The sequence below is a fragment of the Salmo salar genome, chromosome 13 (genome assembly GCF_965601325.2).
Source record: "Salmo salar chromosome 13, fSalSal1, whole genome shotgun sequence".
Classification (NCBI taxonomy): domain Eukaryota; kingdom Metazoa; phylum Chordata; class Actinopteri; order Salmoniformes; family Salmonidae; genus Salmo; species Salmo salar.
In genome coordinates, this window is record NC_138303.1 from 49877571 (window position 1) to 49894645 (window position 17075).

At 44.4% G+C, this 17075-nt stretch overlaps 1 protein-coding gene across 2 annotated transcripts in view; it reads right to left on the minus strand.

Moving 5' to 3' along the window:
• The window catches only part of LOC106566940 (serine/threonine-protein kinase 38), a 28018-nt gene extending 27603 nt beyond the window's left edge, over positions 1-415 (minus strand). For both annotated transcript variants that reach the window (XM_014135603.3, XM_014135602.3), the window contains exon 1: positions 322-415. The gene's annotated coding sequence lies outside the window, so the exon portion shown is untranslated. The remainder of the gene's footprint in view (positions 1-321) is intronic.
• Positions 416-17075: the final 16660 nt, after the last annotated feature.

A 17075-nucleotide genomic window follows, 5' to 3' on the forward strand; every position in this document is an offset into this window, starting at 1 on the left:
CAACAACAACAAAAATCTAACCACATGTAGCCACATAGCTTCAACAAATAAGCTAGCTAGCCAACTTGGTTTAGCCGAGTTACCTTAGCTAACTCATGCTGTGCTAAACGTGAAAAGTTAGCTAGCTAACGTTACTGTAGCTAGCCAACCAACCAACCAACGATGATTGGCTGGCTGGCACGATCCATGAGACAGCGACAAGATAAGAGGGAACATTAACCATAACATTTTATTTCACTAAACTAGGTAGGTACATGTAATAGTCTTTAAAAAATATAAGCATTTCGATTTCTCGGCAACTTGGTATTTTGTTATAACTACCTCCGCAGGAACGACCTCGCTCTCTCTGCTCCGCTGTGTGTAGCTCTTCTTCGATGAGGTTTAACGGCGGTTGGCATCCAACGTTACTGGTGCTTTACCGCCACCAGCTGGTCGGGGGATTGAATAAGAAAACTAAAAAACATTGCGGGAAATGGGGAAAACGTCATCATAGAAAAGAAAACACGTAAACTAAGAAAACCCATCGCGCTTCTGCAATCAATGTCCACTTAAGCAATAAGGCGCGAGGGGGTGTGGTATATGGCTAATATATACGGAGTGTCTGGACACAGCCCTTAGCCGTGGTATATTGGCCATATACCATAAACCCCAGAGGTGCCTTATTGCTATTACAAACTGGTTATCAACGTAATTAGAGCAGTACAAATACATGTTTTGTCATACCCGTGGTATACGGTCTGATATATCACATTTAGGGCATTTAGGGCTCTAACCACCCAGTTTATAATACAAAATACATCCCTACACAGGCTCAGGGGCCTGTGATGGCGGTACATTAACCGACAGGAATTCTTGCACGGCCTCAGCTGTGAAATCACGAAGACCCCAAAAACGTTTAGCAGCATTCATAATGATTCCAATTTTCTTTGACTTATTCTCCGCTTGTGCTGTACAGTTTATGACATTGCAAAAATAATACATTACATTTACATTTAAGTCATTTAGCAGACGCTCTTATCCAGAGCGACTTACAAATTGGTGCATTCACCTTATAATATCCAGTGGAACAACCACTTTACAATAGTGCATCTAAATCTTTAAGGGGGGGTTAGAAGGATTACTTTATCCTATCCCAGGTATTCCTTAAAGAGGTGGGGTTTCAGGTGACTCCGGAAGGTGGTGATTGACTCCGCTGTCCTGGCGTCGTGAGGGAGCTTGTTCCACCATTGGGGTGCCAGAGCAGCGAACAGTTTTGACTGGGCTGAGCGGGAACTGTGCTTCCTCAGAGGTAGGGAGGCGAGCAGGCCAGAGGTGGATGAACGCAGTGCCCTTGTTTGGGTGTAGGGCCTGATCAGAGCCTGAAGGTACGGAGGTGCCGTTCCCCTCACAGCTCCATAGGCAAGCACCATGGTCTTGTAGCGGATGCGAGCTTCGACTGGAAGCCAGTGGAGAGAGCGGAGCAGCGGGGTGACGTGAGAGAACTTGGGAAGGTTGAACACCAGACGGGCTGCGGCGTTCTGGATGAGTTGTAGGGGTTTAATGGCACAGGCAGGTAGCCCAGCCAACAACGAGTTGCAGTAATCCAGACGGGAGATGACAAGTGCCTGGATTAGGACCTGCGCCGCTTCCTGTGTGAGGCAGGGTCGTACTCTGCGAATGTTGTAGAGCATGAACCTACAGGATCGGGTCACCGCCTTGATGTTAGTGGAGAACGACAGGGTGTTGTCCAGGGTCACGCCGAGGCTCTTAGCACTCTGGGAGGAGGACACAAGGGAGTTGTCAACCGTGATGGCGAGATCATGGAACGGGCAGTCCTTCCCCGGGAGGAAGAGCAGCTCCGTCTTGCCGAGGTTCAGCTTGAGGTGGTGATCCGTCATCCACACTGATATGTCTGCCAGACATGCAGAGATGCGATTCACCACCTGGTTGTCAGAAGGGGGAAAGGAGAAGATTAATTGTGTGTCATCTGCATAGCAATGATATGAGAGACCATGTGAGGATATGACAGAGCCAAGTGACTTGGTGTATAGCGAGAATAGGAGAGGGCCTAGAACAAAGCCCTGGGGGACACCAGTGGTGAGAGCACGTGGTGCGGAGACAGATTCTCGCCACGCCACCTGGTAGGAGTGACCTGTCAGGTAGGACGCAATCCAAGCGTGGGCCGCGCCGGAGATGCCCAGCTCGGAGAGGGTGGAGAGGAGGATCTGATGGTTCACAGTATCAAAGGCTGCAGATAGGTCTAGAAGGATGAGAGCAGAGGAGAGAGAGTTAGCTTTAGCAGTGCGGAGAGCCTCCGTGACACAGAGAAGAGCAGTCTCAGTTGAATGCCCAGTCTTGAAACCTGACTGATTAGGATCAAGAAGGTCATTCTGAGAGAGATAGCAAGAGAGCTGGCCAAGGACGGCACGTTCAAGAGTTTTGGAGAGAAAGGAAAGAAGGGATACTGGTCTGTAGTTGTTGACATCGGAGGGATCGAGTGTAGGTTTTTTCAGAAGGGGTGCAACTCTCGCTCTCTTGAAGACGGAAGGGACGTAGCCAGCGGTCAAGGATGAGTTGATGAGCGAGGTGAGGTAGGGGAGAAGGTCTCCGGAAATGGTCTGGAGAAGAGAGGAGGGGATAGGGTCAAGTGGGCAGGTTGTTGGGCGGCCGGCCGTCACAAGACGCGAGATTTCATCTGGAGAGAGAGGGGAGAAAGAGGTCAAAGCACAGGGTAGGGCAGTGTGAGCAGGACCAGCGGTGTCGTTTGACTTAGCAAACGAGGATCGGATGTCGTCAACCTTCTTTTCAAAATGGTTGACGAAGTCATCCACAGAGAGGGAGGAGGGGGGGGGGGGAGGGGGAGGAGGATTCAGCAGGGAGGAGAAGGTAGCAAAGAGCTTCCTAGGGTTAGAGGCAGATGCTTGGAGTTTAGAGTGGTAGAAAGTGGCTTTAGCAGCAGAGACAGAAGAGGAAAATGTAGAGAGGAGGGAGTGAAAGGATGCCAGGTCCGCAGGGAGGCGAGTTTTCCTACATTTCCGCTCGGCTGCCCGGAGCCCTGTTCTGTGAGCTCGCAGTGAGTCGTCGAGCCACGGAGCAGGAGGGGAGGACCGAGCCGGCCTGGAGGATAGGGGACAGAGGAAATCAAAGGATGCAGAGAGGGAGGAGAGGAGGGTTGAGGAGGCAGAATCAGGAGATAGGTTGGAGAAGGTTTGAGCAGAGGGAAGAGATGATAGGATGGAAGAGGAGAGAGTAGCGGGAGAGAGAGAGCGATGGTTGGGACGGCGCAATACCATCCGAGTAGGGGCAGAGTGAGAAGTGTTGGATGAGAGCGAGAGGGAAAAGGATACAAGGTAGTGGTCGGAGACTTGGAGGGGAGTTGCAATGAGATTAGTGGAAGAACAGCATCTAGTAAAGATGAGGTCAAGCGTATTGCCTGCCTTGTGAGTAGGGGGGGAAGGTGAGAGGGTGAGGTCAAAAGAGGAGAGGAGTGGAAAGAAGGAGGCAGAGAGGAATGAGTCAAAGGTAGACGTGGGGAGGTTAAAGTCACCCAGAACTGTGAGAGGTGAGCCATCCTCAGGAAAGGAACTTATCAAGGCGTCAAGCTCATTGATGAACTCTCCAAGGGAACCTGGAGGGCGATAAATGATAAGGATGTTAAGCTTGAAAGGGCTGGTAACTGTGACAGCATGGAATTCAAATGAGGAGATAGACAGATGGGTCAGGGGAGAAAGAGAGAATGTCCACTTGGGAGAGATGAGGATTCCAGTGCCACCACCCCGCTGGCTCGATGCTCTAGGGGTATGCGAGAACACGTAGGCAGACGAGGAGAGAGCAGTAGGAGTAGCAGTGTTATCTGTGGTAATCCATGTTTCCGTCAGCGCCAGGAAGTCTAGGGACTGGAGGGTAGCATAGGCTGAGATGAACTCAGCCTTGTTGGCCGCAGACCGGCAGTTCCAGAGGCTGCCGGAGACCTGGAACTCCACGTGGGTCGTGCGCGCTGGGACCACCAGGTTAGAGTGGCAGCGGCCACGCGGTGTGGAGCGTTTGTGTGGCCTGTGCAGAGGGGAGAGAACAGGGATAGACAGACACATAGTAGACAAAGTCCACCTTTTTAACATGTAGTATTTCACTATCCCTCAGCTGATGAGAACCCTTCACTGGTCGTGGTGGCTCTACTGCCATTGTTTCTTCCCCGCCACTCGTTCCATCCCATCTTCTCACCGACTCCAGATAAGAGATAAGCTGGACACTCCTTACCCTTGCCAACTCATTCTCCTTCACCCTAACAGGGGCAGTCCAGGAATTCAGGCGCATGTTCACCTCCACAGTTGCAACATTTCACTTCATCTGGCATACGACACTCTTCCCTTCTGCACACACTTGACACATGAGAAAATCTTCTGCATGTACTGTATGACACTGAAGGGGCTTGTGCACAAAAGCTCTTCCAGGGTATCTCATGAATCCTAACTTTATATGAGAAGGGAGAGACTCATCAAAGAACAGTAGCATGGATGAAGTGAATTTATTTTCTCTATCCACCATACAACTCAGTCGACATCCATCGATGTCTTCAGTAATGTCCTCTGTCTTTATTTCTTGCGCCACCCCAGAAATAACCCACTTGATTGGTGTCCGGCTACGAAAATCCATACAGGAAACGTTCCACTTCGATATCTTTTTGAGTCTTAAAACATGCTTATTTCCTCCAACACATTCCAGATTTTCTTTGAGACGTTAAACGGATTTTTGAAGTAGCATTGATCCAAAACCCTCACTCTGACTAAAACGAGTCTAGTGATTTGAGTGGCTTGCTTGTGGGCGTGCTAGGCAGCAGTTTGGTTGTGAATAGCAAGTTTGTATGAAGGTCTGCTTATTAAATCAGTAAATAGTTTAATCCATTCTCCGTTTCGTTAATTTATTCACAGGTAAATAGTAATTTAAGCTTTTTAAAATTATGAATACAAATCGTGTTTAAAATGAGTACAACCGACTATGCTAGCTGAGGTTCATAGCCTGTACTAGTGCTTCAAACCCTTTTGATGTTGCTTTCAAGACAACTGGGAACTCGTAAAAAGTCCAATCGTGACGTCGCTGATCTTCAGGTCGGAAATTCGGGGCTCAAGAAAGATTGGACAGGGGCGAAAATCTGATATCCACTTTGGAGGGGACAATTACATGAAATTTTCTCAAGAGCAATTCCTGAGGGGGACACCAAAAGTAGTGCTGTAACACATAGCCTACCATGTAATATGGTAAATGTATATTGAGGAACCAAAGAAATAAGGTGTTTGCCGTACTCCTAACTACCGGTACCCAAAACTACACAACTAATCACAACAGCAATACCATTGCCTTTAACAAATCTTAGTTCAGTCACCAGTTTAAGTTGAGAGTGGGGGTATCCATGGCATTTTCCAATTATGTTCCTATTTTACAAGTAAAAAAAATGGAGAACCTTTCATAATGTTGCCAAACAAAGACTCAACAAACTTACCTGAGACTCCCTGTCTATGCCAGTCTGTCCCTGCATATCTGTCCCCAACTCTGCTGTCTGTGTGCCATCTGTTGCCTGCTCTGCCTAATGACATCATTGTGAAACATTTCCATTAGAATTTCATTTCTTTCTTATGAACATTTTATCAACTAGTCTTTGAGATATTAGGCTACTAGGGTTCTTACTATGCGTTTTGGTGTATTGAAAAATACTCTGATGTCCATCTTTTATTTTTCTGCCATTTTTCTACCTGGCTGGCTGGCTGGCTACACACACAGTGTGTAGGTTATTTACAGTAGGAGATGGGCTTCTATCATCTTCAATCATTCTATTTGGGCTTCGATCTAAAAGGTAGCTAGCAAATCTGAAACGGATTAAAATGACAAGAGTTGACAGCTGTATGAGTTCACCATTTACACAACATATGCTGCAACCTTTTGTAATTTTAATAGTTTGTTTCATATTGGCTGGCTTCCAACAATAGCTGAATTTGCAAAGCTAGCGAGCACCAACTCAGTTTCAGTGGTGTTTTCTATAATCTTTGCTACCCGGGTTAAATAAAGGTGAAATAAAATAAATAAATAAAAGTTCCCTTGCGACAATTTAGCTTTTGCAACGAGACCATTAAATATATTTAAAACAATGGTAGAAGAGAGTGTAGTTCTGTTCAGTTTGGACTTCAGTTTATCGCTAACCTTATCACAGGGACTTTGAAGCACTAACTTACATCATCTGCATGCTGATTCCATCTTTGACGACGCCACATAAATGGAATAGGTACTAGCTAGCTTAATAGTTAAATATTTGCACGCTAGCTCTGCATATTCAGCTAGTGTGTGTGTGCGCGATTGACTGGATGAACCTCACGGCAGTTACGTGCAAACTAAGGAACTGGCAGTGGATCAAACCATTGTGAGGCAAAGGGCGGGGGGGTCGCAATCTTTTGAAACTTAAAAACGTGCTATTAAGTGTCTATAATCAGCACAATTGCTTTCATTGCGTATTATTAATATTATTTAAATTACATAGTTATGTTTCAGTGATATATTGGGGGGGACAAATCATATTTTTCCCAGGATGGGGGGGTCGTGTCCCCCCCGTCCCCCCCGGGATTTCCGCCCCTGGAGTTGGATGACCATTCAAAACGATTTTTCCCAGTCTGAGCTAGTTTTCCCGAGTACCCAAGCACTAAAGTCAGATATCTGAGAGTTCCCCAGTTGTTTTGAAAGCACATTATCCTAGGACATGGGTACTCAACTCTTACACTACGAGGTCCGGAGCCTTCTGGTTTTCTGTTCTACCTGATAATTAATTGCATAAACCTGGTGTCCCAGGTCTAAATCAATCCCTGATTAGAGGGGAACAATGAAAACATGCAGTGGAACTGGCTTTGATGTCCAGAGCTGAGTTTGAGGCTCCTAGGGTTTTCAGCGGTTAGCAGACGGTTGGCTGTGTGTGAACTACAATTCTGAAGCTGGGTTTGAACGTTTAGAAACTTCAATAATCATCGCTTGCAAAACTGTTTTAGAAACATATGCTGATATGTTTCCTATCAGCAAGAAATAATCGTTCAAATAAAAAATATCACTTACTGTAGCAGTTTGCACAGATCCATACACTCAAATCCAAATCAAATGTATTTATAAAGCTCTTTTTACATCAGTAGTTGTCACAAAGTGCTTATACAGAATCCCAGCCTAAAACTCTTAACAGCAAGACATACAGATGTAGAGGCACGGTGGCTAGGAAAAACTCCCTAGAAAGGTAGGAACCTAGGAAAAAAGTGAGTTACCAGGCTCTGAGGGGTGGCCAGTCCTCTTCTGGCTGTGCCGGGTGGAGATTATAAGAGTACATGGCCATTGATTCCAGATTGTTCTTCAAGATGTTCAAATGTTCATAGATCACCAGCATGGTCAAATAATAATCACAGTGGTTGCAGAGTGTGCAACAGGTCAGTACATCAGGAGTAAATGTCAGTTGGCTTTTCATAGCCGAGCATTGAGAGGTCGAGACAGCAGGTGCGGGACAAGGTCAGGGTTCCATAGCGCAGGCAGAACCGTTGAAACTGGAGCAGCAGCATGACCAGGTGAACTGGGGACAGCCAGAAGTCATCATGCCAAGTAGTCCTGAGGCATAGTCCTAGCGCTCAGGTCCTCTGGGAGGGGAGGAAGAGAGAGAGAATTAGAGGGAGTATACTTAAATTCACACAGGACACCAGATAAGACAGGAGAAATACACCAGATATAACAGACTGACCACAGCCCCCTGGGCACATAGACTACTGCAGCATAATTACTGGAAGCTGAGACAGGGAGGGTCGGGGGACACTGTGGCCCCGTCCGACGATACCCCCGGACAGGGCCAACCAGGCAGGATATAACCCCACCCACCTGCCAAAGCACAGCCCCTACACCACTAGAGGGATATCAACAGACCAACAACTTACTACTCTGAGACAAGGCTAAGCATAGCCCACAAAGATCTGCACCGCACAAGCCTGAGGGGGCACAAAACCGGACAGGAAGATCACGTCAATGACTCAAGTGATGCACCCCTCCTAGGGATGGCATGGAAGAGCACTAGTAAGCCAGAGCATTACGGGGTGTAATATGGTCAGAGGCAGAGAATCCCAGTGGAGAGAGGGGAGCCTGCCAGAGACAGCAAGGGTGGTTCGTCGCGCCATTGTCTTGCCGTTCACCTTTGCACCTCTGGGCCAGACTACACTCAGTCATAGAACCTAGTAAAGAGATGAGTCTTCAGTAAAGACTTAAAGGTCGAGACCGAGTCTGCATCTCTCACATGGATTGGCAGACCATTCCATAAAAATGTATCTCTATAGAAGAAAGCCTTGCCTCCAACTGTTTGCTTAGAAATTCTAGGAACAATAAGGAGGCCTACCTCGTGACCGTAGCGTAGATGTAGGTATGTACGGTAGGACCAAATCTGAGAGACAGGTAGCAAGTCCATGTAATGCTTTGTAGGTTAGAAGTAAAACCTTGAAATCAGCCCTAGCCTTAACATGAAGCCAGTCTAGAGAGGCTAGCACTGGAGTAATATGATAACATTTTGGGGTTCTTGTCAAGATTCTAGCAGGTTTATTTAGTGCTTTATCCAGAAAGCCAGGGAGCAGAGCACTGAAATAGTCTAATCTCAAAGTGATAAAAGCATGAATGAGCTTTTATGCAGCATTTTTAAACAAAAAGATTCTGATTTTTGTAATGTTATGCTTACACACAGGTGTTCGGAGCGTGCTAGATGTTGAAAATGTTGTAAAGGTCACTGAAGACACCTGCCAGTTGGTCAGCACATGCCCGGAGCACATGTCCTGGTAATCCGTCTGGCCCAGCGGCCTTGTGAATGTTGACCTGTTTAAAGGTCTTACTCACGTCGGCTATGGAGAGTGTGATCACACAGTCGTCTGGAACAGCTGATGCTCTCATGCATGCCTCCGTGTTGCTTGCCTCGAAGCGAGCATAGAAGTGATTTAGCTCATCTGGTAGGCTCGTGTCACTGGGCAGCTCGCGGCTGTGCTTCCCTTTGTAGTCTGTAATAGTTTGCAAGCCCTGCCACATAAGACTTGCGTCGGAGCCGGTGTAGTATGATTCAATTTTAGCCCTGTATTGGCGCTTTGCCTGTTTATGGTTCATCGCAGGGCATAGCAGGATTTCTTGTAAGCTTCCGGGTTAGAGTCCCGCACCTTGAAAGCGGCAGCTCTACCCCTCAGTGCAAATGTTGCCTGTAATCCCAAGCTTCACGTTGGGATATGTATGTACAGTCACTGTGGGGATGACGTCCTCGAAGCGCTTACTGATAAAGCCAGTGACTGATGTGGTGTACACCTCAATGCAATCGGAAGAATCCCGGAACATGTTTCAGTCTGTGATAGCAAAATAGTAAGCAGGAATCAGTTGGATAGAATTGTGGTCAGATTTACCAAATGGAGGGCGATGGAGAGCTTTGTAGAGTAGGCCAGAAGGCTAAACTGGAAAACCTAACCTCTATAAAAAATAAAAAGATGGCGGAGCCGCAAAAGTTCTTCTGTGCAAAGGTGTTTATTTACATAGTGATTCCGGAACAAAACAACAGTACTGCCATCAAACATATACCTTATGGGACAGCTTAAAAACAAAGCTGCCCCACCCACAGCTCAATCCAAAATGCCTCTCCTTGAACTGAAAGAGAGGCTCCTTTTGTAGGGGTAGCCCCTCCCCTCAGAACAATTAACACTAATTAATTAAGCAATTACCTATTCAACATACAGTTTCCATTTATCTAAACATACCAAAATATATACATTGCAACACGTTTATGAAACAACATCACAATATAACATTTACAAAATTACATCACTACTGACAGTGTCTTCCAATATGCCCGTTTACATTAATGAGCCATTCCGGACAGGCACTACAAAGTAAGCCCAATTCCCTTAGCTCGGGTCCTGATCCAGCATACCTGGAAGCTACAGAGATGGAGAGAGAGAGGAACAGAACAAACAACCGCGCTCATCCATAACATCGATAAGTATACTAAATATTGCTTATATTAAATATGAACACCTGTCTTTATTTCTTTATACCCTAACTGGTTACTGAAGTAAGTGTGAAATGTATGTACTAAGATGGAGACGTTAACTTGTGTGTCGACCCACATTGTTAACTTATCTGATAACGGAGCAGGGAGGAGTGATGAATGTGTGCGTGCGTTAAAGTACCAAATGCTGCCCGCGGCCAGTGACGGACTTCTACGTCACAACGCGTCTCTGTATGTGGCGTACAGGTGATCTAGAATTGTTTTCCCTCTGGTTGCGCATTTAACATAGAGATCAGGTAAAACTGATTTAAGTTTCCCTGCATTAAAGTCTCCGGCCACTAGGAGCGCCGCCTCTGGGTGAGCGGTTTCCTGTTTGCTTATTTCCCTATACAGCTGACTGAGTGCGGTCTTAGTGCTAGCATCTGTCTGTGGTGGTAAATAAACAGCCACGAAAAGTATAAATGAGAAATCTCTTGGCAAATAGTGTGGTCTGCAGTTTATCATAAGATACTCTATTTCAGGCGAGCAAAATCTAGAGACTTCCTTAGATTTTGTGCACCAGCTGTTGTTTACAAATATTCACAGACCGCCCCCCTTCTTCTTACCGGAGTGTGCTGTTCTATCTAGCCGGTGCAGCGTATATCCTGCTAGCTGAATATCCATGTCATCATTCAGTCATCATTCAGCCACGATTCAGTGAAACATAAGATGTTAGTTTTTGATGTCCCGTTTGTAGGATATTCGTGGTCGTACCTCGTCTAATTTGTTGTCCAATGATTGCACGTTGGCGAGTAATATTGACGGTAACGGCAACTTTCCCACTCGCCTTCTGCAGATCCTTACGAGGCACCCCGCTCTGTGTCCTCTGTACCTGCGTCTCTTCCTCTTGCCAATAACGGGGATGTTGGCCTTGTCGGTGTTAGCAGTATATCCTGTGCATCCTGCTTGTTGAAGAAAAAATCTTTGTCTAATCCGAGGTGAGTGATCGCTGTCCTGATATCCAGAAGCTCTTTCTTGCCGTAAGATATGATGGCAGAAACATTATGTACAAAATAAGTTACAAATAAAGCAAAAAAAACAAACACATAATAGCACAATTGGTTGGGCGCCCGTAAAACGGCTGCCATTTCTTCCGCCGCCATCTTCCGGCGCCATTTTGGACCTAGACTTGGAGCTCCGGTACCGCTTGCCGTGCAGTAGAAGAGAGAACAGTCTATGACTAGGAAGTTATTATGCTAGCCTATGCTGGTTTTCTTTTTACTGGTTAAGGAAGGTAATGTGCGTTGTACACGTAACTATAGTCGGTGGTTATCTAGATAATTTTCATAAGCACCTAGGTAACCATAGATCTTTGACCTAACCAAAATAGCTTGTTAGCAGCTAGCAAACAGGGCTTACTTTATTACTGAAAACGGTAAAAATGCACATTTGCTTATCAGAATAGTGGTCTGATCGACGGAGTGTCCTAAGGTAAGCTAGTTAGCTAAAAATAGTAAAAAACTTGAGTAATTTGAAAAATGCTAAACAACAATACACGAGTAATAAACAATATCAATTATTTACACAAGAAACTAAAACGGCTATAATATCTACTTGCTAGGTTACTTGCTACTTGTCGATGAGAGTTTGCATGGAGAAATGTGGAGGTTTGATAGACATAAGCGGCTAATTAACATTTCATTTTTGCAGGGGCGCCACTTCGGTTGGGGGAGACATAACCTGCATTTTTACACAATTCAATATGTCTCTATTTAGAACAAAAAGTAAGAAAAAATGCCCACAGTCATTAATCTAGGTAACAGATCATTATTAAATATGTTTAAGTGATCAATAAGACTGAACTAGATCAAAGGTAATTAAATAATAAATATTGTGTTGTACCTTTAACCAATAGCCTAACAAATGAACAACTCATGAAAATAATACAAAGACTTTTGATTGTCTTTATTAAGACATTCTCTATATAACATTTCAGCCAGAACGACCAGCCAACCCGAGCCGACTGCATGCCCGACCCACACCGGTCTAGTATATAACTCAACGCTCTCCCAACACAATATCTTTCCCAGTTCCCACCTTTATTTTTTTTATTCCCAAGGGAAAGGTTTGGAAACCAAAAAAAAACCACACAAAAAACACCACATACACCTCAAATATACATTAACAAACAGAAACGGCAAATCCTCCATATAATTAATCTCATAGGCCTAATAGTACTGTATTGCTCTTTTTACTTTCCCACAATATAGCTGGGTTGCCCCGTCCTGTCCCTAGGGGTCCACCACCCCGCAGCGCCCCAACACACCCCACTTAGCTTTAGGATCTTAGTGAAATATTAATTTATTTGTTTAGGGTGTGTTAGGCCAAGGCCAGAGTTACAACCCACAGGACAGCAGACCCCCCAGGGCCAGCCCAGCAGCTAGGGATTGCCTAAATAGGTGTCTTCCGTGACGTGTGCATGTTTTCAATACAGACTCCTTTATTCCTACTGTATTCCATATAAGGTATCCAGACCTTATGAAAGTTGCCCAGTATACTCTTAATCTTGTAATAAATCAAATCTAATGATACATAACTTGACATTGTGGGAGTATAACCAACCTTCCAAATAACGGCAAAGCATTTCTTAGCCACTATAAATGCTTGGTTACAAAGTTTCTTAAGGTAACAGTCTCCAGTATCAATATTTCCAAGCAAACGAAAACAGGGAGAAGGGAGAATCTGTAGACATGCCAAGATAAAAGAACATACTATTTTCCAGAATTCAGGCAGACTTCACAAGACCATAACATATGTCCCCTTTTGTGTTTTTTACAACTCCAGCAGAGGATGACATTTCTGAGTGCATGTATTTCAATTTCAATGGCAAATAGTATGTTCTATGGATGGTCTTAAACGGCAGTAATTTATGTCTGAGATGATATGAACATGACTTGGCATTCAAACACATCTGTATCCATTCATCATCATCATCAATAGCTTCTCCCAGGTCTTCCTCACATTGTCTTTTTACATGTTTTGTGTCATCGGGAAAAGCCTCTATCAACTGCCTTAAAATAGCATCTGGCTTGTCCAGTGTTTGCTGCACAGAGAGAATAAAGTGTTGTATCTGCAACAATTCACCTCAACTCAGTCACAGACTGGTCTTCCCTGGCTGCCTGACCCTGCTGAGACCCCTGTCACCATCTGATCCTCCTAAGATGATGCATGACAAAGAATTACCTTGGTGTACATTTATACATTAGATTATCCAAGAATAGAATCAATGGTTCAATAATGGAAATGACCATTATTCCCAGATCCCAGACTCGCTTTAAGCTTAAACTGCTGTCCTGTAGCTCCTTAAATATGACATTAACTTACATATGATTAGACTGTAGTTTACTACAGTGTCTGCAAATAAACAGCCTAATGGAAAAAACTAGAGCGCGCTCAACCAATATGAGTCGAAGTGCAATCAAAAATATAATCATCATTGAAAAGGAAAAGGCACAACGCGCACATAGGTTACATGCTGACTAGACTAGGCACACGTGTGCATCTGCGTGCGCCATCGCTCGCATGTTGATTTTGTCCATCAACACCAGATGTTATCAGAACACGCAGGTTGAAATATCAAAACGAACTCTGAACCAACTATATTAATTTGGGGACAGGTCGAAACACAAACATTCATGGACATTAAGCTAGCTAGCTTGCTGTTGCTAGCTAATTTTTCCTGGGATATAAACATTGGGTTGTTATTTTACCTGAAATGCACAAGATCCTTTTTTTCCTGGATATTTGTAGAATATTGACCCATTTTGAGTCACACAAAATCGTGCGTTCTCTACTCCGACAATTAATCCACAGATAAAAGGGGAAACCTAGTTCGTTTCTAATCTCTCCTCCTTCAGTCTCCATCTTCTTCTTCTTTCTTTGGACTTTATATGGCGGATGGCAACCAACTTAAGGTGCATTACCATCCCCAACTGGACTGGTGTGGACCTCAGTTCAGCTTTTAATCACCCACTGGTGTATATTCTGCTAAAAACCAATAAGGAGATGGGAAAGGTGGGACTTGCAGCGCGTCAATCGTAAAAAATAAAGCCAAGTTCTACTTTAGCAACTGGCTACACAGACATTTTGATGAAATTATTGAATAAAATGTATGCGTAATTTTATTTTGCAATGTTCGCTCGTGCAACGCGGGCGGTGTGGTCAGCATGATCGAGCGTTGCGCCTTTTCATTTTCAATTAGTATTGATTACCCATTTATTTTTCTCTGCCTGCAAATCGTCCTCCTTAAAGGTAGGCTATATACTATAGACCTATGCAAAACGTAGCAAGTGTCGCTGTCATCATTCTTTGCTGCTTCAAGTTCAGTAGCCATACCTGCGAGATCAGTGTGCATCAGGTGCGCGTGTGGTCTCAATTAAATAGTAGGCTATAGCCTATACATGAGTGGAGAAGCACAGGGCAGTTATCTTTCCAAGGAAATGTACTTCCTAAATAGTTTACTACATTGCCTAGAAATAGGCCTAAATATTGATCACCCATAATTCTCAGTCTGAAAATATTTCCTCTCCTAAAAGGTAGGCTATAAAAATAGCTAAAGAGAAAGTGCAAGTCTCTCCTAATCTGCTCTCTTCAAACTACATCTAGCATATTGGCTGATATAGCCCAGTAATACAGATAGCCAAATATAAGGTGTAACACTCGTCGTTAAAGGGGGACCAAAACGCAGTGGGTAAAGTGCACATCCTCTTATTTAGTAAAGAAAACACTTAATCAATACAAAACAAACGACGTAAACAGTCCAGTAAGGTGCATAGACTATACTAGAAACAACCACCCACAAAACCCAGTGAAAAAAAACACAACTAAATATGGCCTCCAATTAGAGCCAACAACAACCAGCTGCCTCTAATTGGAGGTCATTGACAAAACTCACATAGAACTAGAAAAGCTAGATAAACATAGAAATAAGAAAACTAGAACCTAAACCCACAATACCCAACCACACAAAACAAACACCCCCTGCCACGCCCTGACCAACTACAATGACAAATAACCCCTTATACTGGCCAGGACGTGACATAAGGGCCATATGAGAATCTCTGGGTATTTAAACTATTTCTTAAGTTATTTTTGCACGTTTGATTTTGCCTATAGTGCACAAAATTGCTCGGACCATTGATGGCAAGTGAGCTGGGTCACATTTGCCTAAAATAACATTGCGGGACTGTGGTTGGGTTTGGGACCAGTTCTTGTGGTAGAGGGTGGGAGTCAGACAGAAAACCAGTGGGTGTGGGCCCAGAGTGGTATGAAAAGCTGTGGATGGGGGTGGGAGCGGAATGAAGAAAAGGCAGACCTCTACTGTGCACCATAAGAGTGAAGCCTGTGAAGTTAGAGCTGTTTATTACTGTGTCAGTGTGAAAATGTGGGAATTAGCTAGGGAAACTGACAGATCAATAACATTACATTGCCCTTCTGACTAATACAAACACACATTGCACTGAAAAAACATCAGAATATCAATTTTCAATCATTTGGCTGATGGTTTCATCGTTTGATTCAGGCCTAGTGTGATTGAAGCAAATACAATAGCTAATGTTAGCCAACTTTTGGCCAGCTCTCTCTCTCTCTAACGGTACATCAACTGGCGAAAGCTAGCCAAATTAATTTACTTCTGATGAAACAGGACAAAACAAAGGCTACAAGACATTTCCATACAAACAACTGCTGTTAGTAATAATATACACCTCATATCGCTATCTATCTAACAGATAGCTAGAGGCTAGAGCTGACCTGGCTATGGTAGCTACTAGCTAGCGTAGCTAATTCATTCACCTCAGTCAAGAGGAATGAAACATTAGCTAACGTTACAAGTCAGTTACAATACTAGCTCAGAACTGCAAATAAACACTAGTTTTGTTTTTCTTGTTAAGTTAAACAGCAGTTACCTTGTCATTTAAAGAGTAGCCAGTTTCTGCTCTACTCGCTTTTACAACTTGGTGAAAGAACACAACATACACACTGAACTATGCTCAACTCTCCTGTGCTGGTCCAGCCAGCCTTCCAGAAGCTTTGCCTTCACAAAGCCTGTCAGCCTGCTCTGTGGTGTCCACGTGGTCCTAAATCCAGCCCTAACACCCGATGTCACAGGAAGGCCAAAAAGATATCAAGGACAACAACCACCCGAGCCACTGCCTGTTCACTCCGCTATCATCCAGAAGGCGAGGTCAGTACAGGTGCATCAAAGCAGGGACCCAGAGACTGAAAAACAGCTTCTATCTCAAGGCCATCAGACTGTTAAACAGCCATCACCAACATTGAGTAAATGTATCACTAGCCACTTTAAACAATGCCACTTCATATAATGTTTACATATCCTACATTACTCATCTCATATGTATATACTGTACTCTATACCATCTACTGCATCTTGCCATCTTGATGTAATGTATCACTAGTCACTTTAAACAATGCCACTTCATATAATGTTTACATATCCTACATTACTCATCTCATATGTATATACTGTACTCTATACCATCCACTGCATCTTGCCTATCCCATTCGGCCATCACTCATTCATATATATTTTTTATTTACATATTCTTATTCATTCCTTTACACTTGTGTGTATAAGGTAATTGTTTGTCACATTTCCCACCGACGGTGGCGCCCCCTCCTGCTCGGGTGGCGCTCGGCGGTCGTCGTCACCGGCCTATTAGCTACTACCGATCCCTTTTTGGTTTTCCCTTTTTTTGGTTTTGGGCACCTGTGGCCAATTAGCTATTAGAGGGGGTATTTAGTTCAGCTGGCCCGTCTGTTGTTTATGCGGGATTAATTTGTGTTCATTGACGAAGTGTTGTTCGTCGGCTTTTCCTGGTCGTCTATTTTGTATTTTATTCCCTATGGTTGGGAACTTTTGTTTATCCTGTGTGATTAAAAACACCACTCCCTGTGTTCGATGCTTCCTGTGCCTCATTCCTCCTACCCGACTACCGAAGCCGTTACAGAATCCCGCACCACTGAAAAAGGCATGGAATCAGCGGGAGCAGCGGGCACTCCTCTTCCC